Genomic DNA, 26,592 nt, shown 5'->3' on the forward strand with positions numbered 1-26,592 from the left:
TGCAGTGTCCCAACACTCCACACTACCCAACACTGACTCAATCATACTGCAGTGTCCCAATACTCCATACTACCCAAAACTGACTCAATCATACTGCAGTGTCCCAACACTCCACACTACCCAACACTGACTCAATCATACTGCAGTGTCCCAACACTCCACTCTACCCAACACTGACTCAATCATACTGCAGTGTCCCGACACTCCGCACTACCCAAAACTGACTCAATCATACTGCAGTGTCCCAACACTCCACACTACCAAACACTGACTCAATCATACTGCAGTGTCCCAACACTCCACACTACACAACACTGACTCAATCATACTGCAGTGTCCCAACACTCCACACTACACAACACTGACTCAATCATACTGCAGTGTCCCAACACTCCACACTACCCAACACTGACTCAATCATACTGCAGTGTCCCAACACTCCACACTACCCAACACTGACTCAATCATACTGCAGTGTCCCAACACTCCACACTACCCAACACTGACTCAATCATACTGCAGTGTCCCAACACTCCACACTACACAACACTGACTCAATCATACTGCAGTGTCCCAACACTCCACACTACACAACACTGACTCAATCATACTGCAGTGTCCCAACACTCCACACTACACAACACTGACTCAATCATACTGCAGTGTCCCAACACTCCACACTACCCAACACTGACTCAATGATACTGCAGTGTCCCAACACTCCACACTACCAAACACTGACTCAATCATACTGCAGTGTCCCAACACTCCACACTACCCAACACTGACTCAATGATACTGCAGTGTCCCAACACTCCACACTACCAAACACTGACTCAATCATACTGCAGTGTCCCAACACTCCACACTACCCAACACTGACTCAATGATACTGCAGTGTCCCAACACTCCACACTACCCAACACTGACTCAATCATACTGCAGTGTCCCAACACTCCACACTACCCAACACTGACTCAATCATACTGCAGTGTCCCAACACTCCACACTACCCAACACTGACTCAATCATACTGCAGTGTCCCAACACTCCACTCTACCCAACACTGACTCAATCATACTGCAGTGTCCCGACACTCCACACTACCCAACACTGACTCAATCATACTGCAGTGTCCCAATACTCCACACTACCCAAAACTAACTCAATCATACTGCAGTGTCCCAACACTCCACACTACCCAACACTGACTCAATCATACTGCAGTGTCCCAACACTCCACACTACCCAACACTGACTCAATCATACTGCAGTGTCCCGACACTCCACACTACCCAACACTGACTCAATCATACTGCAGTGTCCCAATACTCCACACTACCCAAAACTGACTCAATCATACTGCAGTGTCCCAACACTCCACACTACCCAAAACTGACTCAATCATACTGCAGTGTCCCAACACTCCACACTATCCAACACTGACTCAATCATACTGCAGTGTCCCAACACTCCACACTACCCAAAACTGACTCAATCATACTGCAGTGTCCCAACACTCCACACTACCCAACACTGACTCAATCATACTGCAGTGTCCCAACACTCCACACTACCCAGCACTGACTCAATCATACTGCAGTGTCCCAACACGCCACACTATCCAACACTGACTCAATCATACTGCAGTGTCCCAACACTCCACACTACCCAACACTGACTCAATCATACTGCAGTTTCCCAACACTCCACACTACCCAACACTTACTCAATCATACTGCAGTGTCCCAACACGCCACACTATCCAACACTGACTCAATCATACTGCAGTGTCCCAACACTCCACGCTACCCAACACTGACTCAATCATACTGCAGTGTCCCAACACTCCACACTACCCAACACTGACTCAAACATACTGCAGTGTCCCAACACGCCACACTATCCAACACTGACTCAATCATACTGCAGTGTCCCAACACTCCACGCTACCCAACACTGACTCAATCATACTGCAGTGTCCCAACACTCCACACTACCCAACACTGACTCAGTCATACTGCAGTGTCCCAACACTCCACACTACCCAACACTGACTCAATCATACTGCAGTGTCCCAACACTCCACACTACCCAACACTGACTCAATCATACTGCAGTGTCCCAACACTCCACACTACCCAAAACTGACTCAATCATACTGCAGTGTCCCACACTCCACACTACCCAACACTGACTCAATCATACTGCAGTGTCCCAACACTCCACACTACCCAACACTGACTCAATCATACTGCAGTGTCCCAACACTCCACACTACACAACACTGACTCAATCATACTGCAGTGTCCCAACACTCCACTCTACCCAACACTGACTCAATCATACTGCAGTGTCCCAACACTCCACGCTACCCAACACTGACTCAGTCATACTGCAGTGTCCCAACACTCCACACTACCCAACACTGACTCAATCATACTGCAGTGTCCCAACACTCCACGCTACCCAACACTGACTCAGTCATACTGCAGTGTCCCAACACTCCACACTACCCAACACTGACTCAATCATACTGCAGTGTCCCAACACTCCACACTACCCAACACTGACTCAATCATACTGCAGTGTCCCAACACTCCACACTACCCAGCACTGACTCAATCATACTGCAGTGTCCCAATACTCCACACTACCCAACACTGACTCAATCATACTGCAGTGTCCCAACACTCCACGCTACCCAACACTGACTCTGTCATACTGCAGTGTCCCAACACTCCACACTACCCAACACTGACTCAATCATACTGCAGTGTCCCAACACTCCACACTACCCAACACTGACTCAATCATACTGCAGTGTCCCAACACTCCACGCTACCCAACACTGACTCAATCATACTGCAGTGTCCCAACACTCCACACTACCCAACACTGACTCAATCATACTGCAGTGTCCCAACACTCCACTCTGCCCAACACTGACTCAATCATACTGCAGTGTCCCAACACTCCACACTACCCAACACTGACTCAATCATACTGCAGTGTCCCAACACTCCACACAACCCAACACTGACTCAATCATACTGCAGTGTCCCAACACTCCACACTACCCAACACTGACTCAATCATACTGCAGTGTCCCAACACTCCACACTACACAACACTGACTCAATCATACTGCAGTGTCCCAACACTCCACTGTACACAGCACTGACTCAATCATACTGCAGTGTCCCAATACTCCACACTACCCAACACTGACTCAATCATACTGCAGTGTCCCAACACTCCACACTACCCAAAACTGACTCAATCATACTGCAGTGTCCCAACACTCCACTGTCCACAACACTGACTCAATCATACTGCAGTGTCCCAACACTCCACACTACCCAACACTGACTCAATCATACTGCAGTGTCCCAACACTCCACACTACACAACACTGACTCAATCATACTGCAGTGTCCCAACACTCCACACTACCCAAAACTGACTCAATCATACTGCAGTGTCCCAACACTCCACACTACACAACACTGACTCAATCATACTGCAGTGTCCCAACACTCCACACTACCCAACACTGACTCAATCATACTGCAGTGTCCCAACACTCCACACTACCCAACACTGACTCAATCATACTGCAGTGTCCCAACACTCCACACTACCCAACACTGACTCAATCATACTGCAGTGTCCCAACACTCCACACTACCCAAAACTGACTCAATCATACTGCAGTGTCCCAATACTCCACACTACCCAACACTGACTCAATCATACTGCAGTGTCCCAACACTCCACACTACCCAACACTGACTCAATCATACTGCAGTGTCCCAACACTCCACACTACCCAACACTGACTCAATCATACTGCAGTGTCCCAACACTCCACACTACACAACACTGACTCAATCATACTGCAGTGTCCCAACACTCCACACTACCCAACACTGACTCAATCATACTGCAGTGTCCGAACACTCCACACTACCCAACACTGACTCAATCATACTGCAGTGTCCCAACACTCCACACTACCCAACACTGACTCAATCATACTGCAGTGTCCCAATACTCCACACTACCCAAAACTGACTCAATCATACTGCAGTGTCCCAACACTCCACACTACACAACATTGACTCAATCATACTGCAGTGTCCCAACACTCCACACTACCCAACACTGACTCAATCATACTGCAGTGTCCCAACACTCCACACTACCCAACACTGACTCAATCATACTGCAGTGTCCCAACACTCCACACTGCCCAACACTGACTCAATCATACTGCAGTGTCCCAACACTCCACACTACCCAACACTGACTCAATCATACTGCAGTGTCCCAACACTCCACACTACCCAACACTGACTCAATCATACTGCAGTGTCCCAACACTCCACACTACCCAACACTGACTCAATCATACTGCAGTGTCCCAACACTCCACACTGCCCAACACTGACTCAATCATACTGCAGTGTCCCAACACTCCACACTACCCAACACTGACTCAATCATACTGCAGTGTCCCAACACTCCACACTACCCAACACTGACTCAATCATACTGCAGTGTCCCAACACTCCACGCTACCCAACACTGACTCAATCATACTGCAGTGTCCCAAAACTCCACACTACCCAACACTGACTCAATCATACTGCAGTGTCCCAACACTCCACGCTACCCAACACTGACTCAATCATACTGCAGTGTCCCAACACTCCACACTGCCCAACACTGACTCAATCATACTGCAGTGTCCCAACACTCCACACTGCCCAACACTGACTCAATCATACTGCAGTGTCCCAACACTCCACACTACCCAAAACTGACTCAATCATACTGCAGAGTCCCAACACTCCACACTACCCAACATTGACTCAATCATACTGCAGTGTCCCAACACTCCACGCTACCCAACACTGACTCAGTCATACTGCAGTGTCCCAACACTCCACACTACCCAACACTGACTCAATCATACTGCAGTGTCCCAACACTCCACGCTACCCAACACTGACTCAGTCATACTGCAGTGTCCCAACACTCCACACTACCCAACACTGACTCAATCATACTGCAGTGTCCCAACACTCCACACTACCCAACACTGACTCAATCATACTGCAGTGTCCCAACACTCCACACTACCCAGCACTGACTCAATCATACTGCAGTGTCCCAATACTCCACACTACCCAACACTGACTCAATCATACTGCAGTGTCCCAACACTCCACGCTACCCAACACTGACTCTGTCATACTGCAGTGTCCCAACACTCCACACTACCCAACACTGACTCAATCATACTGCAGTGTCCCAACACTCCACACTACCCAACACTGACTCAATCATACTGCAGTGTCCCAACACTCCACGCTACCCAACACTGACTCAATCATACTGCAGTGTCCCAACACTCCACACTACCCAACACTGACTCAATCATACTGCAGTGTCCCAACACTCCACTCTGCCCAACACTGACTCAATCATACTGCAGTGTCCCAACACTCCACACTACCCAACACTGACTCAATCATACTGCAGTGTCCCAACACTCCACACAACCCAACACTGACTCAATCATACTGCAGTGTCCCAACACTCCACACTACCCAACACTGACTCAATCATACTGCAGTGTCCCAACACTCCACACTACACAACACTGACTCAATCATACTGCAGTGTCCCAACACTCCACTGTACACAGCACTGACTCAATCATACTGCAGTGTCCCAATACTCCACACTACCCAACACTGACTCAATCATACTGCAGTGTCCCAACACTCCACACTACCCAAAACTGACTCAATCATACTGCAGTGTCCCAACACTCCACTGTCCACAACACTGACTCAATCATACTGCAGTGTCCCAACACTCCACACTACCCAACACTGACTCAATCATACTGCAGTGTCCCAACACTCCACACTACACAACACTGACTCAATCATACTGCAGTGTCCCAACACTCCACACTACCCAAAACTGACTCAATCATACTGCAGTGTCCCAACACTCCACACTACACAACACTGACTCAATCATACTGCAGTGTCCCAACACTCCACACTACCCAACACTGACTCAATCATACTGCAGTGTCCCAACACTCCACACTACCCAACACTGACTCAATCATACTGCAGTGTCCCAACACTCCACACTACCCAACACTGACTCAATCATACTGCAGTGTCCCAACACTCCACACTACCCAAAACTGACTCAATCATACTGCAGTGTCCCAATACTCCACACTACCCAACACTGACTCAATCATACTGCAGTGTCCCAACACTCCACACTACCCAACACTGACTCAATCATACTGCAGTGTCCCAACACTCCACACTACCCAACACTGACTCAATCATACTGCAGTGTCCCAACACTCCACACTATCCAACACTGACTCAATCATACTGCAGTGTCCCAACACTCCACACTACACAACACTGACTCAATCATACTGCAGTGTCCCAACACTCCACACTACCCAACACTGACTCAATCATACTGCAGTGTCCCAACACTCCACTCTACCCAACACTGACTCAATCATACTGCAGTGTCCCGACACTCCACACTACCCAACACTGACTCAATCATACTGCAGTGTCCCAATACTCCACACTACCCAAAACTGACTCAATCATACTGCAGTGTCCCAACACTCCACTCTACCCAACACTGACTCAATCATACTGCAGTGTCCCGACACTCCACACTACCCAACACTGACTCAATCATACTGCAGTGTCCCAATACTCCATACTACCCAAAACTGACTCAATCATACTGCAGTGTCCCAACACTCCACACTACCCAACACTGACTCAATCATACTGCAGTGTCCCAACACTCCACTCTACCCAACACTGACTCAATCATACTGCAGTGTCCCGACACTCCGCACTACCCAAAACTGACTCAATCATACTGCAGTGTCCCAACACTCCACACTACCAAACACTGACTCAATCATACTGCAGTGTCCCAACACTCCACACTACACAACACTGACTCAATCATACTGCAGTGTCCCAACACTCCACACTACACAACACTGACTCAATCATACTGCAGTGTCCCAACACTCCACACTACACAACACTGACTCAATCATACTGCAGTGTCCCAACACTCCACACTACCCAACACTGACTCAATGATACTGCAGTGTCCCAACACTCCACACTACCAAACACTGACTCAATCATACTGCAGTGTCCCAACACTCCACACTACCCAACACTGACTCAATGATACTGCAGTGTCCCAACACTCCACACTACCAAACACTGACTCAATCATACTGCAGTGTCCCAACACTCCACACTACCCAACACTGACTCAATCATACTGCAGTGTCCCAACACTCCACACTACCCAACACTGACTCAATCATACTGCAGTGTCCCAACACTCCACACTACACAACACTGACTCAATCATACTGCAGTGTCCCAACACTCCACACTACACAACACTGACTCAATCATACTGCAGTGTCCCAACACTCCACACTACCCAACACTGACTCAATCATACTGCAGTGTCCCAACACTCCACTCTACCCAACACTGACTCAATCATACTGCAGTGTCCCGACACTCCACACTACCCAACACTGACTCAATCATACTGCAGTGTCCCAACACTCCACACTACCCAACACTGACTCAATCATACTGCAGTGTCCCAACACTCCACACTACCCAACACTGACTCAATCATACTGCAGTGTCCCGACACTCCACACTACCCAACACTGACTCAATCATACTGCAGTGTCCCAATACTCCACACTACCCAAAACTGACTCAATCATACTGCAGTGTCCCAACACTCCACACTACCCAAAACTGACTCAATCATACTGCAGTGTCCCAACACTCCACACTATCCAACACTGACTCAATCATACTGCAGTGTCCCAACACTCCACACTACCCAAAACTGACTCAATCATACTGCAGTGTCCCAACACTCCACACTACCCAACACTGACTCAATCATACTGCAGTGTCCCAACACTCCACACTACCCAGCACTGACTCAATCATACTGCAGTGTCCCAACACGCCACACTATCCAACACTGACTCAATCATACTGCAGTGTCCCAACACTCCACACTACCCAACACTGACTCAATCATACTGCAGTTTCCCAACACTCCACACTACCCAACACTTACTCAATCATACTGCAGTGTCCCAACACGCCACACTATCCAACACTGACTCAATCATACTGCAGTGTCCCAACACTCCACGCTACCCAACACTGACTCAATCATACTGCAGTGTCCCAACACTCCACACTACCCAACACTGACTCAAACATACTGCAGTGTCCCAACACGCCACACTATCCAACACTGACTCAATCATACTGCAGTGTCCCAACACTCCACGCTACCCAACACTGACTCAATCATACTGCAGTGTCCCAACACTCCACACTACCCAACACTGACTCAGTCATACTGCAGTGTCCCAACACTCCACACTACCCAACACTGACTCAATCATACTGCAGTGTCCCAACACTCCACACTACCCAACACTGACTCAATCATACTGCAGTGTCCCAACACTCCACACTACCCAAAACTGACTCAATCATACTGCAGTGTCCCACACTCCACACTACCCAACACTGACTCAATCATACTGCAGTGTCCCAACACTCCACACTACCCAACACTGACTCAATCATACTGCAGTGTCCCAACACTCCACACTACACAACACTGACTCAATCATACTGCAGTGTCCCAACACTCCACTCTACCCAACACTGACTCAATCATACTGCAGTGTCCCAACACTCCACGCTACCCAACACTGACTCAGTCATACTGCAGTGTCCCAACACTCCACACTACCCAACACTGACTCAATCATACTGCAGTGTCCCAACACTCCACGCTACCCAACACTGACTCAGTCATACTGCAGTGTCCCAACACTCCACACTACCCAACACTGACTCAATCATACTGCAGTGTCCCAACACTCCACACTACCCAACACTGACTCAATCATACTGCAGTGTCCCAACACTCCACACTACCCAGCACTGACTCAATCATACTGCAGTGTCCCAATACTCCACACTACCCAACACTGACTCAATCATACTGCAGTGTCCCAACACTCCACGCTACCCAACACTGACTCTGTCATACTGCAGTGTCCCAACACTCCACACTACCCAACACTGACTCAATCATACTGCAGTGTCCCAACACTCCACACTACCCAACACTGACTCAATCATACTGCAGTGTCCCAACACTCCACGCTACCCAACACTGACTCAATCATACTGCAGTGTCCCAACACTCCACACTACCCAACACTGACTCAATCATACTGCAGTGTCCCAACACTCCACTCTGCCCAACACTGACTCAATCATACTGCAGTGTCCCAACACTCCACACTACCCAACACTGACTCAATCATACTGCAGTGTCCCAACACTCCACACAACCCAACACTGACTCAATCATACTGCAGTGTCCCAACACTCCACACTACCCAACACTGACTCAATCATACTGCAGTGTCCCAACACTCCACACTACACAACACTGACTCAATCATACTGCAGTGTCCCAACACTCCACTGTACACAGCACTGACTCAATCATACTGCAGTGTCCCAATACTCCACACTACCCAACACTGACTCAATCATACTGCAGTGTCCCAACACTCCACACTACCCAAAACTGACTCAATCATACTGCAGTGTCCCAACACTCCACTGTCCACAACACTGACTCAATCATACTGCAGTGTCCCAACACTCCACACTACCCAACACTGACTCAATCATACTGCAGTGTCCCAACACTCCACACTACACAACACTGACTCAATCATACTGCAGTGTCCCAACACTCCACACTACCCAAAACTGACTCAATCATACTGCAGTGTCCCAACACTCCACACTACACAACACTGACTCAATCATACTGCAGTGTCCCAACACTCCACACTACCCAACACTGACTCAATCATACTGCAGTGTCCCAACACTCCACACTACCCAACACTGACTCAATCATACTGCAGTGTCCCAACACTCCACACTACCCAACACTGACTCAATCATACTGCAGTGTCCCAACACTCCACACTACCCAAAACTGACTCAATCATACTGCAGTGTCCCAATACTCCACACTACCCAACACTGACTCAATCATACTGCAGTGTCCCAACACTCCACACTACCCAACACTGACTCAATCATACTGCAGTGTCCCAACACTCCACACTACCCAACACTGACTCAATCATACTGCAGTGTCCCAACACTCCACACTACACAACACTGACTCAATCATACTGCAGTGTCCCAACACTCCACACTACCCAACACTGACTCAATCATACTGCAGTGTCCCAACACTCCACACTACCCAACACTGACTCAATCATACTGCAGTGTCCCAACACTCCACACTACCCAACACTGACTCAATCATACTGCAGTGTCCCAATACTCCACACTACCCAAAACTGACTCAATCATACTGCAGTGTCCCAACACTCCACACTACACAACATTGACTCAATCATACTGCAGTGTCCCAACACTCCACACTACCCAACACTGACTCAATCATACTGCAGTGTCCCAACACTCCACACTACCCAACACTGACTCAATCATACTGCAGTGTCCCAACACTCCACACTACCCAACACTGACTCAATCATACTGCAGTGTCCCAACACTCCACACTGCCCAACACTGACTCAATCATACTGCAGTGTCCCAACACTCCACACTACCCAACACTGACTCAATCATACTGCAGTGTCCCAACACTCCACACTACCCAACACTGACTCAATCATACTGCAGTGTCCCAACACTCCACACTACCCAACACTGACTCAATCATACTGCAGTGTCCCAACACTCCACACTGCCCAACACTGACTCAATCATACTGCAGTGTCCCAACACTCCACACTACCCAACACTGACTCAATCATACTGCAGTGTCCCAACACTCCACACTACCCAACACTGACTCAATCATACTGCAGTGTCCCAACACTCCACGCTACCCAACACTGACTCAATCATACTGCAGTGTCCCAAAACTCCACACTACCCAACACTGACTCAATCATACTGCAGTGTCCCAACACTCCACGCTACCCAACACTGACTCAATCATACTGCAGTGTCCCAACACTCCACACTGCCCAACACTGACTCAATCATACTGCAGTGTCCCAACACTCCACACTGCCCAACACTGACTCAATCATACTGCAGTGTCCCAACACTCCACACTACCCAAAACTGACTCAATCATACTGCAGAGTCCCAACACTCCACACTACCCAACATTGACTCAATCATACTGCAGAGTCCCAACACTCCACACTACCCAACACTGACTCAATCATACTGCAGTGTCCCAACACTCCACACTACCCAACACTGACTCAATCATACTGCAGTGTCCCAACACTCCACACTGCCCAACACTGACTCAATCATACTGCAGTGTCCCAATACTCCACACTACCCAACACTGACTCAGTCATACTGCAGTGCAGTACTGAGGGGTGCTGCACTGTCGGAGGTTCCATCTTTTGAATGAGACGTTAAACCCAGGCCCCATCTGCCCTCTCCGATAGACTTAAAAGATCCCATGGAACTATCTCAAAGAAGAGCAGGGGAGTTCTCCCCAGTGTCCCGGCCAATATTTATCCCTCAACCAACATCACTAAAACAGATTATCTGGTCATCGTCACAATGCTGTTTGTGGGATCTTTCCGTGCACAAATTGGCTGCCGCGTTTCCCACATTACAACAGTGACTGCACTACAAAAGTGCTCAATTGTCTGTAAAGTGCTTTGGTACATCCTGAGGTTTTTAAAGGCGCTGTATAAATGCAAGTTCTTTGTTTAAACCGGCTGTCGTACTGGGTAACTGTTAACCCATGCATACAGCAACATGGTGACGTCAGGCCCTCAATGGGACTGCCTTCAATTCCCCGGCAATATCCATTCCTGCACCAGCAGGCAACAAAATAAACACCTGGGGCCCGAAACACCGAGCACTCCACTCCACCACTGGTAGTGAGATAGAGCGGACTCCGGTCTGACAGGGTGTGGACCCGGTCCTTAATATCAGGGGTGGGGGCTTGTTCAGGTGCATCAGAGGCGACTGTCCCAACTGGCGATCAGAAAACTGAAGCGGCCCATTGCCGCTCGGATTGGGGGGAGTTCGAGGAGGTGAAATTGATTGTCAGCAAAGGCGCAAAACAAGAGACAGCGAATCAGAATCCTGTTTTACACCCCGCCCCAATCTTCTTTTCCATTGATGTCTCAGGCGGGGTGTAAACGGGCGGCCGAGTTTCCCGTTTTACACCAACACTGAAGACCAATTTCACCCCCAGAGGCGTTCACCCACTCAAGCTGGTGTCAGCTGTGGCTCAGTGGGTTGCTGTCTTACCTCTGAGTCAGAAGGTCATGGGTTCAAGTCCCATTCCCATGAGTTGTGAACATTACTCAGGCTGACACTCCAGCACAGTATGTTTTTTTTTAATCGTTCATGGGATGTGGGCATCGCTGGCGAGGCCGGCATTTATTGCCCATCCCTAATTGCCCTTGAGAAGGTGGTGGTGAGCCGCCTTCTTGAACCGCTGCAGTCTGTGTGGTGAAGGTTCTCCCACAGTGCTGTTAGGAAGGGAGTTCCAGGATTTTGACCCAGCGATGATGAAGGAACGGCGATATATTTCCAAGTCGGGATGGTGTGTGACTTGGAGGGGAATGTGCAGGTGGTGTTGTTCCCATGTACCTGCTGCTCTTGTCCTTCTAGGTGGTAGAGGTCGCGGGTTTGGGAGGTGCTGTCGAAGAAGCCTTGGCGAGTTGCTGCAGTGCATCCTGTGGATGGTACACACTGCAGCCACAGTGCGCCGGTGGTGAAGGGAGTGAATGTTTAGGGTGGTGGATGGGGTGCCAATCAAGCAGGCTGCTTTGCCCTGGATGGTGTCGAGCTTCTTGAGTGTTGTTGGAGCTGCACTCATCCAGGCAAGTGGAGAGTATTCCATCACACTCCTGACTTGTGCCTTGTAGATGTGTTTAATCGAGGCCCCGTCTGCCCTCTCGGTTGTTAAGTGATGTGACGGACAGTAATTTCCAAAGGTGGATGCAGAAGGAAGTGAGGTTGGGAAGGGGAATGTGAATCAAGAGCAATATAAGGAAGTGATCAGTAACGGTTTTGTCTGTGATCAAGACCATGGGAGTAGAGAGGCCACATTAGAGCGAGGGGGTGACCATGAGTATGGGTTGGAGAGTTTATGTAGAGAGACATGCTCCTAAAGCAGTCCTTTGGTGTAGGAGTCTGTGACCTCCATCCCTGACCAGAATCTGGGCCACCACGTAAATAAGGTGGAATCCCGACAGACCCGGGTTCTGCCCCACCACTCGCGTTCTGCCTACTCAATGCCCACCAACATCCCAGGGCTCCGGGCTTTCCAATGCAGCTGAAAAGCCCCTTCCTTCATTCTTATCCGAAAGGATCACAGCACTCATACTGGATAATGTTACAAATGGAACCTTTCTTTACCTCAAGTCACAGGGTTAGGATACGACTTACGACACTTAACTGAAAGATGGCTGTGGAAATCATAGAATCATAGAATGGTTACAGCACAGAAGGAGGCCATTCGGTCCATCGAGCCCGTGCCGGCTCATTGTAAGAGCAATCCAGTTAGTCCCATTCCCCCGCTCTTTCCTTGTAGCCCTGCAAATCTTTTCCCTTCAAGTATTTATCCAATTCCTTTTTGAAAGCCATGATTGAATCTGCTTCCACCAGCCTTTCAGGCAGCACATTCCCGATCATAACTACTCGCTACATAAAGTTTTTCCTCATGTCGTCTTTGGTTCTTTTGCCAATCACCTTAAATCTGTGTTTTTGGTTCTCGACCCTTCCGCCAATGGAACAGTTTCTCTTTATTTACTATATCTAAGCCCGTCATGATTTTAAACACTTCTTTCAAATCTCCTCTCAACCTTCTCTGCACTAAGGAGAACAATCCCAGCCTCTCCAGTCCAACCACGTAACTGAGGTCCCTCATCCCTGGAACCATTCTGGTAAATCATTTCTGCACCCTCTCTATGCCTTCACATCCTTCTTAAAGTGCAGTGCCCAGAATTGGACACAATACTCCAGCTGAGGCCTAACCAATGTTTTATAAAGGGTCAACATAACTTCCTTGCTTTTATGCCTCTATTTATAAACCCCAGGATCCCATATGCTTTTTTAACCGCTTTCTCAACCTGCCCTGCCCCCTTCAAAGATTTGTGCACATATACCCTCAGGTCTCTCTGTTCCTGCATCCCCTTTAGAATTGTACCATTTAGTTTATATTACCTCTCCTCGTTCTTCCTGCCAAAATGTATCACATTGTACTTCTCTGCGTTAAATTTCATCTGCCATGTGTCTGCCCATTCCACCAGCCTGTCTGTACCCTCTTGAAGTCTATCACTACCCTCCTCACTGTTTACTACAGTTCCAAGTTTTGTGTCATCTGCAAAGTTTGAAATTGTGCCTTGTACACCCAAGTCCAAGTCATTAATACATATCAAAAAAAGCAGTGGTCCTAGTACCGACCCCTGGGGATCACCACTGTACACCTCCCTCCAATCCGAAAAACAACCGTTCACCACTACTCTCTGTTTCCTGTCACTTAGCCAATTTCATATCCATGCTGCCACTGCCCCTTTTATTCCATGGGCTTCGATTTTGCTGACAAGCCTATTGTGTGGCACTTTAGTTAGTTAGTTAGTTAAACACAATTTGCCTTTAACAAATCCGTGCTGGCTTTCCCTAATCAATCCACACTTGTCCAAGTGATTATTAATTTTGTCCCAGATTATTGTTTCTAAAAGTTTCCCCACCACTGAGGTTAAACTGACTGGCCTATAGTTGCTGGGTTTATTTTTACACCCTTTTTTAATCAAGGGTGTAACATTTACAATTCTCCAGTCCTCTGGCACCACCCCCATATCTAAGGAAGTTTGGAAGATTATGGCCAGTACCCCCGCAATTTCCACCCTTATTTCCCTCAGCAACCTAGAATGCATCCCATCCGGACCGGGTGACTTAACTTCTTTAAGTACAGCCAGCCTTTCTAGTACCTCCTCTTTATCAATTTTTGGCCCATCCAGTATCTCAACCACCTCCTCTTTTACTGTGACTTTGGCAGCATCTTCTTCCTTGGTAAAGACAGATGCAAAGTACTCATTTAGTACCTCGGCCATGCCCTCTGCCTCCATGCATAGGTCTCCTTTTTAGTCCCTAATCGGCCTCACCCCTCCTCTTACTACCCGTTTACTATTTATATGTCTATTGAAGACTTTTAGATTCCCTCTTATGTTAGCCACCAGTCTATTCTCATACTCTCTCTTTGCCCCTCTTATTTCCTTTCTCACTTCCCCTCTGAACTTTCTATATTCTGCCTGGTTCTCACTTGTATTATCAACCTGACATCTGTTATAATCCCCTTTATTCTGCTTCATCTTACTCTCTATCTCTTTCATCATCCAGGGAGCTCTGGTTTTGATTGCCCTACCTTTCCCCCTCGTGAGAGTGTACCCAGACTGTACCCGAACCATTTCCTCTTTAAAGGCCACCCATTGTTCGATTACAGTTTTGCCTGCCAATCTTTGATTCCAATTTACCCGGGGCCAGATCCGTTCTCAACCCACTGAAATTGGCCCTTCTCCAATTAAGTATTTTTACTCTAGATTGCTCCTTGTTCTTTCCCATAACTAATCCAAACCTTATGATACTATGATCACTGTTCCCTAAATGCTCCCCCATTGACACTTGCTCCATTTGATCCACCTCATTTCCCAGAACTAGATCCAGCAATGCCTCCTTCCTCGTTGGGCCACAAACATACTGATCAAGAAAGTTCTCCTGAACACACTTCAGAAATTCCTCCCCTCTTTCCCCTTTACACTATTACTATCCCAGTCTATATTAGGATAGTTGAAGTCCCCCGTTATCACTACTCTATAGTTCTTGCACCTCTCTGTAATTTCTGGGACCTATCCCGTGTGATTACTGCATTTCTACACTTCACTGTGCAGTCCTTTGCCCCATGGTCCCATGCTCAGGATTGCACTCCTTCAAGGTGTTGTCACCCTCACTGATATTCAATGCTGAATGTCAGTTTGAGAGCACACCCAGAAGATTCCTCTTCCTACCCTTTCAGTTGGCCACCCACTTGCTATCCTGAACTCTCTGTGACTGCGGGGTGACCACCTCCTGGAACGTACGATCCAGGAAACCTTCAGCCTCCCTTATGCTCTGCAGTGATTCCAGCCGCCCCTCAAGCTCAGAAACCCTCAGCTTGAGCTCGAGCGATTGGAGGCATTTCCTGCACATTTGGCCCTCCAGGACACATGAAGAGTCCTGAAGTTCCCACATGGCACAGGAATTCCAGGCAATTGGTCTCAGCTGCCCGTCCATTATATTTAGAAACCTTTTCTAAACTCCTTTTAGATACTCAATTATTAATTTACTTACTGTTTAATTAACCCTGATTAACCTAGCCTTTTATTCCGGGTCTCTCAGAGCTCCTCCTCTCTGTTCACTGTGACGTCACTCTGATATCACTCTCTCTGTTCTTAGTGAATGGGGAAAGGGTCTCCTCCCCCGGTGCTCAGCACCACTTCCCTCCACTCCACTCCCACTTTTGTACTGATACCCGGGGCTCCTCCCCCGGTGCTCAGCACCACTTCCCTCCACTCCACTCCACTCCCACTTTTGTACTGATACCCGGGGCTCCTCCCCCGGTGCTCAGCACCACTTCTCTCGACTAAACACATTTAATCTGAACCCATCCCCACTTACAGGTGAGTCTCCCTTTCTTTGAAGGTGGTAGGACAATTTGAGAAGGCTGTTAAAAGAACATACGGGATCCTTAGCTTTATAAATAGATGTGGAGATGCCGGTGATGGACTGGGGTTGACAATTGTAAACAATTTTACAACACCAAGTTATAGTCCAGCAATTTTATTTTAAATTCACAAGCTTTCGGAGGCTTCCTCCTTCGTCAGGTGAACGATGTGAAAATGAAATCCTCGAAATGAAATCGCATTTATAATTCACAGAACAATGCTTGGTGAGTACAGACAGTTTTTTCAACTGCCCGTTGCCAAGGCAATCAGTGTGCAGACAGACAGGTGTTACCTGCCAGGTCTCAGAATATACAAATCACCAAAAAAAAACAACAAACAAAAAAAAAACAGAGATAGAGAGGTAGAAACATAGAAAAGACAGCAACTGACCTGTTATATTAAAAACAGATAACATTTGTTCGCTGGTGGGGTTACGTGTAGCGTGACATGAACCCAAGATCCCGGTCGAGGCCGTCCTCATGGGTGCGGAACTTGGCTATCAATTTCTGCTCGACGATTTTGCGTTGTCGTGTGTCTCGAAGGCCGCCTTGGAGTACGCTTACCCGAAGGTCGGTGGATGAATGTCCATGACTGCTGAAGTGTTCCCCGACTGGGAGGGAACCCTCCTGTTTGGCGATTGTTGCGCGGTGTCCGTTCATCCGTTGTCGCAGCGTCTGCATGGTCTCGCCAATGTACCATGCTCTGGGGCATCCTTTCCTGCAACGTATGAGGTAGACGCCCTAGTAAGAACGGGATATGACGCTCGACTCATCGATCGACAGTTCCGACTGGCCACAGCAAAAAATCGCATAGACCTCCTCAGGAGACTAACACGGGACGCAACCAACAGAGTACCCTTTGTCGTCCAGTACTTCCCCGGAGCGGAGAAACTACGCCATGTTCTCCGCAGTCTTCAACATGTCATCAATGATGACGAACACCTCGCTATGGCCATCCCCACACCTCCACTACTCGCCTTTAAACAGCCACCCAACCTCAAACAGACCATCGTTCGCAGCAAATTACCTAGCTTTCAAGAGAACAGCGTCCACGACACCACACAACCCTGCCACGGTAACCTCTGCAAGACATGCCAGATCATCGACACGGATACCACCATCACACGAGAGGACACCACCCACCAGGTGCATGGTTCATACTCCTGTGACTCGGCCAACGTTGTCTACCTCATACGTTGCAGGAAAGGATGCCCCAGAGCATGGTACATTGGTGAGACCATGCAGACGCTGCGACAACGGATGAACGGACACCGCGCAACAATCGCCAAACAGGAGGGTTCCCTCCCAGTCGGGGAACACTTCAGCAGTCATGGACATTCATCCACCGACCTTCGGGTAAGCGTACTCCAAGGCGGCCTTCGAGACACACGACAACGCAAAATCGTCGAGCAGAAATTGATAGCCAAGTTCCGCACCCATGAGGACGGCCTCGACCGGGATCTTGGGTTCATGTCACGCTACACGTTACCCCACCAGCGAACAAATGTTATCTGTTTTTAATATAACGGGTCAGTTGCTGTCTTTTCTATGTTTCTACCTCTCTATCTCTGTTTTTTTTTTGTTTGTTGTTTTTTTTTGGTGATTTGTATATTCGGAGATCTTGCAGGTAACACCTGTCTGTCTGCACACTGATTGCCTTGGCAACGGGCAGTTGAAAAAACTGTCTGTACTCACCAAGCATTGTTCTGTGAATTATAAATGCGATTTCATTTCGAGGATTTCATTTTCACATCGTTCACCTGACGAAGGAGGAAGCCTCCGAAAGCTTGTGAATTTAAAATAAAATTGCTGGACTATAACTTGGTGTTGTAAAATTGTTTACAATTTATAAATAGAGGCATAGAGTGCAAAAGCAAGGAAGTTATGGTGACCATTTATATATCACTAGTTAAGCCCCAGCTGGAGTATTGTGTCCAGTTCTGGGCACCGCACTTTAGGAAGGATGTCAAAGCCTTGGAGAGGGTGCAGAAGAGATTTACCAGAATGATTCCGGGAATGAAGGACTACAGTTATGTGGCGAGACTGGAGAAGCTGGGGTTGTTCTCCTCAGACCAGAGAAGGTTAAGGGGAGATTTGATGCAGATATTCGAAATGATGAGGGGTTTTGATAGAGTAAATAAGGAGAAACTTTTTCCACTGGCAGGAGGGTCAGTAACCAGAGGACACAGATTTAAGATAATTGGCAAAAGAAATGGGGCAGATGAGGAGAATTTTTTTTATGACGTGAGTTGAATTCACTGCCTGAAAAGGGTGGTGGAGGCAGTTTCAATAATAACTTTCAAAAGGGAATTGGATAAATACTTGAAAAGGAAAAAATTTGCAGGGCCATGGGGAAAGAGCAGGGGAGTGGGACTAATTGGATAGCTCTTTCAAAGAGCCGGCACAGACACGACGGGCCGAACGGCCTCCTTCTGTGCTGAATGATTCCATGATTGTTTCTGCTTCACATTCTGCGGCCTGACTAAACTGCAGAACCTGAGCCAGATGGAGAGTGGCTTTGAGCCAAGTTGGACAGCAGCGTGGGCTCGGGTGTAACCCAATCCCCCTGATGGGCCAGCTACCTGAGAATGCTCACTGCACAGGGCCTTTGAAGGCCCCGAGCTCCGTAGATCGTATCTCCGCTTTTTTTCTTTGACAAATTGACTTCGACGTCAATCCAGATAAAATAAAAGAATTATCAAGAGGTCATGAGGTTTCACATAAACAATGGCAACAAGTCTCTCTGCCGCAGTGCAAGAGCAAGTCCTTCTCCATTTCTCAGAGTCACACTGGCTGGTGCATTACTGTCAACCAGTTTTGTTGTAGATTAACATCTATTTGTGGGTTAGGAAAATAGGAACAGGAGTAGGCCGTTCAGCCCCTCGAGCCTGCTCCGCCATTCAATCAGATTAAGGCTGATCTGTATCTTAACTCCAAAGAATCATAGAATCATAGGATGATACAGCACAGAAGGAGGCCATTCAGCCCATTGTGTCTGTGCCGGCTCTTTGGAAGAGCTATCCAATTATCCCACACCCCTGCTCTTTCCCCAGAGCCCTGCAAATTTTTCCTCTTCAAGTATTTATCCAATTCCCTTTGAAACTTATTATTGAATCTGCTTCCACCACCCTTTTAGGCAGTGCATTCCAGAGCATAACAACTCGCTGTGTAAACATTTTTTCCTCATGTCGCCTCTGGCTCTTTTGCCAATTACCTTAAATCTGTGTCCTTTGGTTACCGACCTTTCTGCCACTGGAAACAGTTTCTCCTTATTTACTCTGTCAAAACCATTCATGATTTTGAACACTTCTATCAAATCTCCCCTTAACCTTCTCTGCTCTATGGAGAACAACCCCAGCTTCTCCAGTCTCTCCACATATCTGTAGTCCCTCATCCCTGACACCATTCTAGTAAATCTCCTCTGCACCCTCTCCAAGGCCTTGACATCCTTCCTAAAGTGTGGTGCCCAGAATTGGACACAATACTCCAGTGTTTTATAAAGGTTCAGCATCTCTTCCTTGCTTTTGTACTCAGTGCCTCTATTTATAAAGCCAAAGATCCCGTAAAACTTTTGAACAGCCTTCTCAACTTGCCCTGCCACCTTCAAAGACTTTTCTATGTACACCCCCAGATCTCTCTGTTCTTGCATCCACTTTAAAATTGTACCATTTAGTTTATATTGCCTCTCCCTATTCTTCCTACCAAAATGAATCACTTCACATTTCTACTATCTACCCGCCTTGGTTCTGTAACCCTTAACACCCTTGCCTAACAAAAATCTATCAATCCCAGTTTTGACATTTTCAATTGACCCCCAGCCTCAACAGCTTTTTGGGGGAGAGAGTTCCAGATTTCCACCGCCCTTTGTGTGAAGAAATGCTTCCTGACATCAGCCCAGAACGGCCTAGCTCTAATTTAACATTATTGCCCTTGTTCTGGACTCTCCCACCAGAGGAAATAGTTTCTCTCTATCCACCCTATCAATTCCTTTAAACACCTTAATCTTCTATACTCAAGGAAGTACAAGTCTAGTCTGTGCAACCTGTCCTCATAAATTAACCCTGCGCCCCCTCCAAGGCCAATATATCCTTCTTGAGGTCTGATACCCAGAACTGAATGCAGTGCTGTAAATGGGGTCTAGCCAGAGCTTTATATAACTGTAACATAACTTCCACTATTACTGTTGAGAAGTTGAGAACTAAGGACTTACTTTGTGGTTAGAGGTTCAGCTGTGGTTCAGTGGTAGCACTCTCGCCTCTGAGTCAGAAGGTCATGGCTTCTAAGCTCCACTACTGAATCTTCACCCTTTCTTCTTTCAACAACAACAACAACTTGCATTTATATAGCACCTTTAATGTAGTAAAACGGCCCAAGGCGCTTCACAGGAGTGATTTTCAAACAAAATTTGACTCCGAACCACGTAAGGAAATATTGGGACAGGTGACAAAAAGTTTGGTCAAAGCAGTTCGTTTTAAGGAGTGTCTTAAAGGAGGAGAGGTTTAGGGAGGGAATTCCAGAGCTTAGGGCCTAGGCAGCTGAAGGCACGGCCGCCAATGGTGGAGCGATTAAAATCAGGGATGTGCAAGAGGAAGGAATTGGAGGAGCGCAGAGATCTTGGAGGGTTGTAGGGCTGGAGGAGGTTACAGAGATAGGGAGGGGCGAGGGCCATGGAGGGATTTGAAAACAAGGATGAGAATTTTAAAATCGAGGCATTCCTGGGCCGGGAGCCAATGTGGGTCAGCGAGCACAGGGATGATGGGTGAACGGGACTTGGTGCGGGTTTTGGATGAGCTCAAGTTTACGGAGGGTGGAAGGTGGGAGGTCGGCCAGGAGAGCATTGGAATAGTCAAGTCTAGAGGTGACAGTGGCATGGATGAGGTTTTCAGCAGCAGATGAGTTGAGGCAGGGGCGGAGACAGACGATGTTACGGAGATGGAAGTAGGCCGACTTGGTAATGGAGAGAATATGTGGTCAGAAGCTCATCTCAGGGTCAAATAGGACGCCAATGTTGTGAACGGTCTGGTTCAGCCTCAGACAGTGGCCAGGGAGAGGGATGGAGTCGGTGGCTCACAGGGCCCTCACAGGAAGAACGCCAGCCCCTGCCCACAGAAGAAAAAGACTCCTCAGGAGGATCTCATCCCTCCTGAGGACTCACCGTCACATGCTACCTGCATGGCAGGCACCAGCGCAGAGACTGGCACATCGAGAGGACATATTAGTGAGAATCATGGGCCGGCATCTGGTGAGTCTCACCACACAAGTGAGCAGGAGCAGATAGTGGCGGCAGGGACAACCAAGGAGAACATGTGTCGGAGGGTGGCGTCTTCTCCAAGATCTGCTCACCAGGACAGGTATGTAGAACTCCGGGGGCCAGCCATGAAAAGGAGAATACTGGAGGCACAAGAACAAATCGGTGAGGTGTTGGCAGTCCTGCCAGGCATTCTGTCCACTATAGCAGGGAGGATGGAGGAGTCCACTTCCACCATCTGTCGGGTGTTTTTGCAGGAGTTCTCCACTGTGCAATCTGCCCTGGAACATGTGGGCAGCTCTAGGGACACCACAGCTGGGTCCTCACAACAGGAGTCAGTGCTACCAGCCTTTGTAGTCTTCCTAGAGACTCATACGACTATGCAGAATCTAGGCTCCAACATCTGATCCACTTTAGAGAAGGTGGTGGACAGAGTAGATGGGGGCTTCCAAGGTGTCACTCACCTCCTGTAATCTGCTCCCCCGCAGACCAGCAGGACTGATGTGCCACTGCGCCAAGGGACAGAGGTTGGGTGAACGAGCGAGGTGAATGCAGCTCTATCTCAGGACGTCTACGAGTCTCATCCATTGCCAGCCCTTCGACCAATAGCCGCCATGGTGCCTGCACTCCAGGTGGCCCAGACTTGCCCGGCAGAAGTCCAGGAGGAGCAGTCAGTAACAGGGCCCTCAAAGGCTCCAAAACCTAACACGAGGTAATCCGCCATGAGTATCTCAGGAGTCTGAGGAAGATACACAAATGCAGCCTGCCACCATCTCTGCTCAGGCCACTGGGGTAGAATAGAATCATAGAATCATAGAAAGTTACGACACAGAAGGAGGTCGTTTGGCTCACCGCGTCAGTGCCGGCTGATAAAGAGCCACCCAGCCTAATCCCACTTTCCAGCTCTTGCTCTGTAGCCTTGTAGGTTACGGCACGTCAAGTGCATATCCAAGTACTTTTTAAATGCAATGAGAGTTTCTGCCTCTACCACCCTTCCAGGCAGGGAGTTCCAGACCCCCACCACCCTCTGGGTGAAAAAATATCTCCTCAGAACCGTCTAATCCTTCTACCAATCACTTTGAATCTATGCAGCCTGGTTATTGACCCCTCTGCTAAGGGAAATAGGTCCTTCCTGTCCACTCTATCTAGGCCCCTCATAATTTTATACACCTCAATTAAATCTCCCCTCAGCCTCCTTTGTTCCAAAGAAAACCACCCCAGCCTATCCAATCTTTCCTCATAGCTAAAATTCTCCAGTCCTGGCACCATCCTCGTAAATCTCCTCTGTGCCCTCTCTAGTGCAATCACATCTTTCCTGTAATGTGGTGATCAGACTGTATGCAGTACACTAGCTGTGGCCTAACTAGTATTTTATACAGTTCTAGCATAACATCCCTGCTTTTATATTCTATGCCTCGACTAATAAAGGAAAGTATTCCATATGTCTTCTTAACCACCTTATCTACCTGTCCTGCTACCTTCAGGGATCTGTGGACATGCACTCCAAGGTCCCTCACTTCCTCTACACCTCTCAGTATACTGCATTTATTGTGTGTCTCCTTGCCTTGTTTGCCCTCCCCAAATGCATTACCCCACATTTCTCCAAACTGAATTCCATTTGTCACTTTTCTGCCCACCTGAGCAGTCCATTGATATCTTCCTGCAGTCTACAGCTTTCCTCCTCACTATCAATCACGTGGTCAATTTTTGTATCATCTGCAAACTTCTTAATCATGGCCCCTACATTTAAGTCTAAATCATTGATATATATCACAAAAAGCAAGGGACCTGGTACTGAGCCCTGTGGCACCCCACTGGAAACAGGCTTCCAGTCACAAAAACACTCGTCGACCATTACCCTTTGCTTCCTACCACTGAGCCAATTTGGATCCAACTTGCCACTTTCCCTTGGATCCCATGGGCTTTTATTTTTCTGACTAGTCTGCCATGTGGGACCTTGTCGAAAGCCTTGCTAAAATCCATATAGACTACATCAAACACGTCCTCGTACAAGTAGGACGTGAACGGCTAACTCGATCACTTAGGGTTCAGATTGGTTGTTGCACTAATTGACTCATTATGATTTGATTTTTGGAGCACATTAAAACCTTCTTGACTTCTGTCATTCTCACGCGTCCTTTGCTTTGAAGGCAATTTCTGTGTCTGGTGTTTATGTCATTGGTGTGGAAGCTGGAGCAATGTTTTCAAGGTGATAACTTGGAGGCTGTCAAAGTAAAGGAGTAAAGGTTGCAGGGCTGTTAGTGCAAGGGGATCTGGTGGTAGAAGTGTCAGATGTCTAGGTGAAGTGCCGAGCTATGAGAGAATCTCTTGCATTTTGGACCGCAATGTGATCTGCACACTGTCCGTCATGTCCTCCATCTTCCTCCTCACCGTCCTCTTCCTCATCAGACGATGAGACCTGCAGGCCTACTTCCTCTTTGTTGAGCGATGTTATGCAGGATGCAGCATGTCACTATTATTGCGGATACTCTGGCTGGCGAGTGTTGCAAGGAGTCTCCAAATCTGTTAAGGTACCTGTAGGGATCAGCTGTGACTCAGTGGGCAGCACTCTCGCCTCTGAGTCAAAAGGTTGTGGGCTCAAGTCCCACTCCAGAGAGCTGAGCACATAATCTAGGCTAACACTCCAGTGCAGTACTGAGGGAGTGCTGCACTGTCAGAGGTGCTTGGCTTTTATTGCTAGGGGGATAGAATATAAAAACAGGGAGGTATTGCTGCAGTTATATAAGGTATTGGTGAGACCGCACCTGGAATACTGCATACAGTTTTGGTCTCCATACTTAAGAAAAGACATACTTGCTCTCGAGGCAGTACAAAGAAGGTTCACTCGATTAATCCCGGGGATGAGGGGGTGGACATATGAGGAGAGGTTGAGTAGATTGGGACTCTACTCATTGGAGTTCAGAAGAATGAGAGGCGATCTTATTGAAACATATAAGATTGTGAAGGGGCTTGATCGGGTGGATGCGGTAAGGATGTTCCCAAGGATGGGTGAAACTAGAACTAGGGGGCATAATCTTAGAATAAGGGGCTGCTCTTTCAAAACTGAGATGAGGAGAAACTTCTTCACTCAGAGGGTACTAGGTCTGTGGAATTTGCTGCCCCAGGAAGCTGTGGAAGCTACATCATTAAATAAATTTAAAACAGAAATAGACAGTTTCCTAGAAGTAAAGGGAATTAGGGGTTACGGGGAGCGGGCAGGAAATCGGACGTGAATTTAAATTTGAGGTTAGGATCAGATCAGCCATTATCTTATTGAATGGCGGAGCAGGCTCGAGGGGCCGATTGGCCTACTCCTGCTCCTATTTCTTATGTTCTTATGTTCTTATGACCAGAACTGGACACAGTGCTCAAGGTGGGTCTGACCAGAACTGGACACAGTGCTCAAGGTGGGTCTGACCAGAACTGGACACGGTGCTCAAGGTGGTTCTGACTGAGCTGGACACAGTGCTCAAGGTGGGTCTGACCAGAACTGGACACAGTGCTCAAGGTGGTTCTGACTGAGCTGGATACAGTGCTCAAGATGGGTCTGACCACAGCCCTGTACAGTTTCATCATGATCTTCTCCCACTTGCTTTCTACTGTTTTGGTTACACAATTCATCATCCCATTGGCTTTGCTATTGCTGCTCTGCATCGGTTGGACCTGCTGAGCATTGAGCCTACTAAGGCTCCGAGGTCTCTATCAACCTCATCCATACCTATTTTAACACCATTCATGCAGAAGTTGCATTGCCCATTTTTCCTTCCTATCTGTAGCAATTTACATTTGTCCATATTAAATATCATCTACTATTGATCTGCCTACTTATGTATCTCGACAACATCCCGGCTGTAGTGCTGAAGACTTGTGCTCCAGAACTAGCTGCGCCTCTAGCCAAGCTGTTCCAGTACAGCTACAACACTGGCATCTACCCGACAATGTGGAAAATTGCCCAGGTATGTCCTGTCCACAAAAAGCAGGACAAATAACAATCGGCCAATTACCGCCCCATCAGTCTACTCTCAATCATCAGCAAAACGATGGAAGGTGTTGTCGACAGTGCTATCAAGCGACACTTACTCGCCAATAACCTGCTGACCGATGCTCAGTTTGGGTTCCGCCAGGACCACTCGGCTCCAGACCTCATTACAGCCTTGGTCCAAACATGGACAAAAGAGCTGAATTCCAGAGGTGAGGTGAGAGTGACTGCCCTTGACATCAAGGCAGCATTTGACTGAGTGTGGCACCAAGGAGCCCTAGTAAAATTGAAGTCAATGGGAATCAGGGGGAAAACTCTCCAGTGGCTGGAGTCATACCTTTGGAGCACAAAGGAAGATGGTAGTGGTTGTTGGAGGCCAATTATCTCA

Source organism: Heptranchias perlo, chromosome 16 (genome assembly GCF_035084215.1).
Source record: "Heptranchias perlo isolate sHepPer1 chromosome 16, sHepPer1.hap1, whole genome shotgun sequence".
Lineage (NCBI taxonomy): Eukaryota > Metazoa > Chordata > Chondrichthyes > Hexanchiformes > Hexanchidae > Heptranchias > Heptranchias perlo.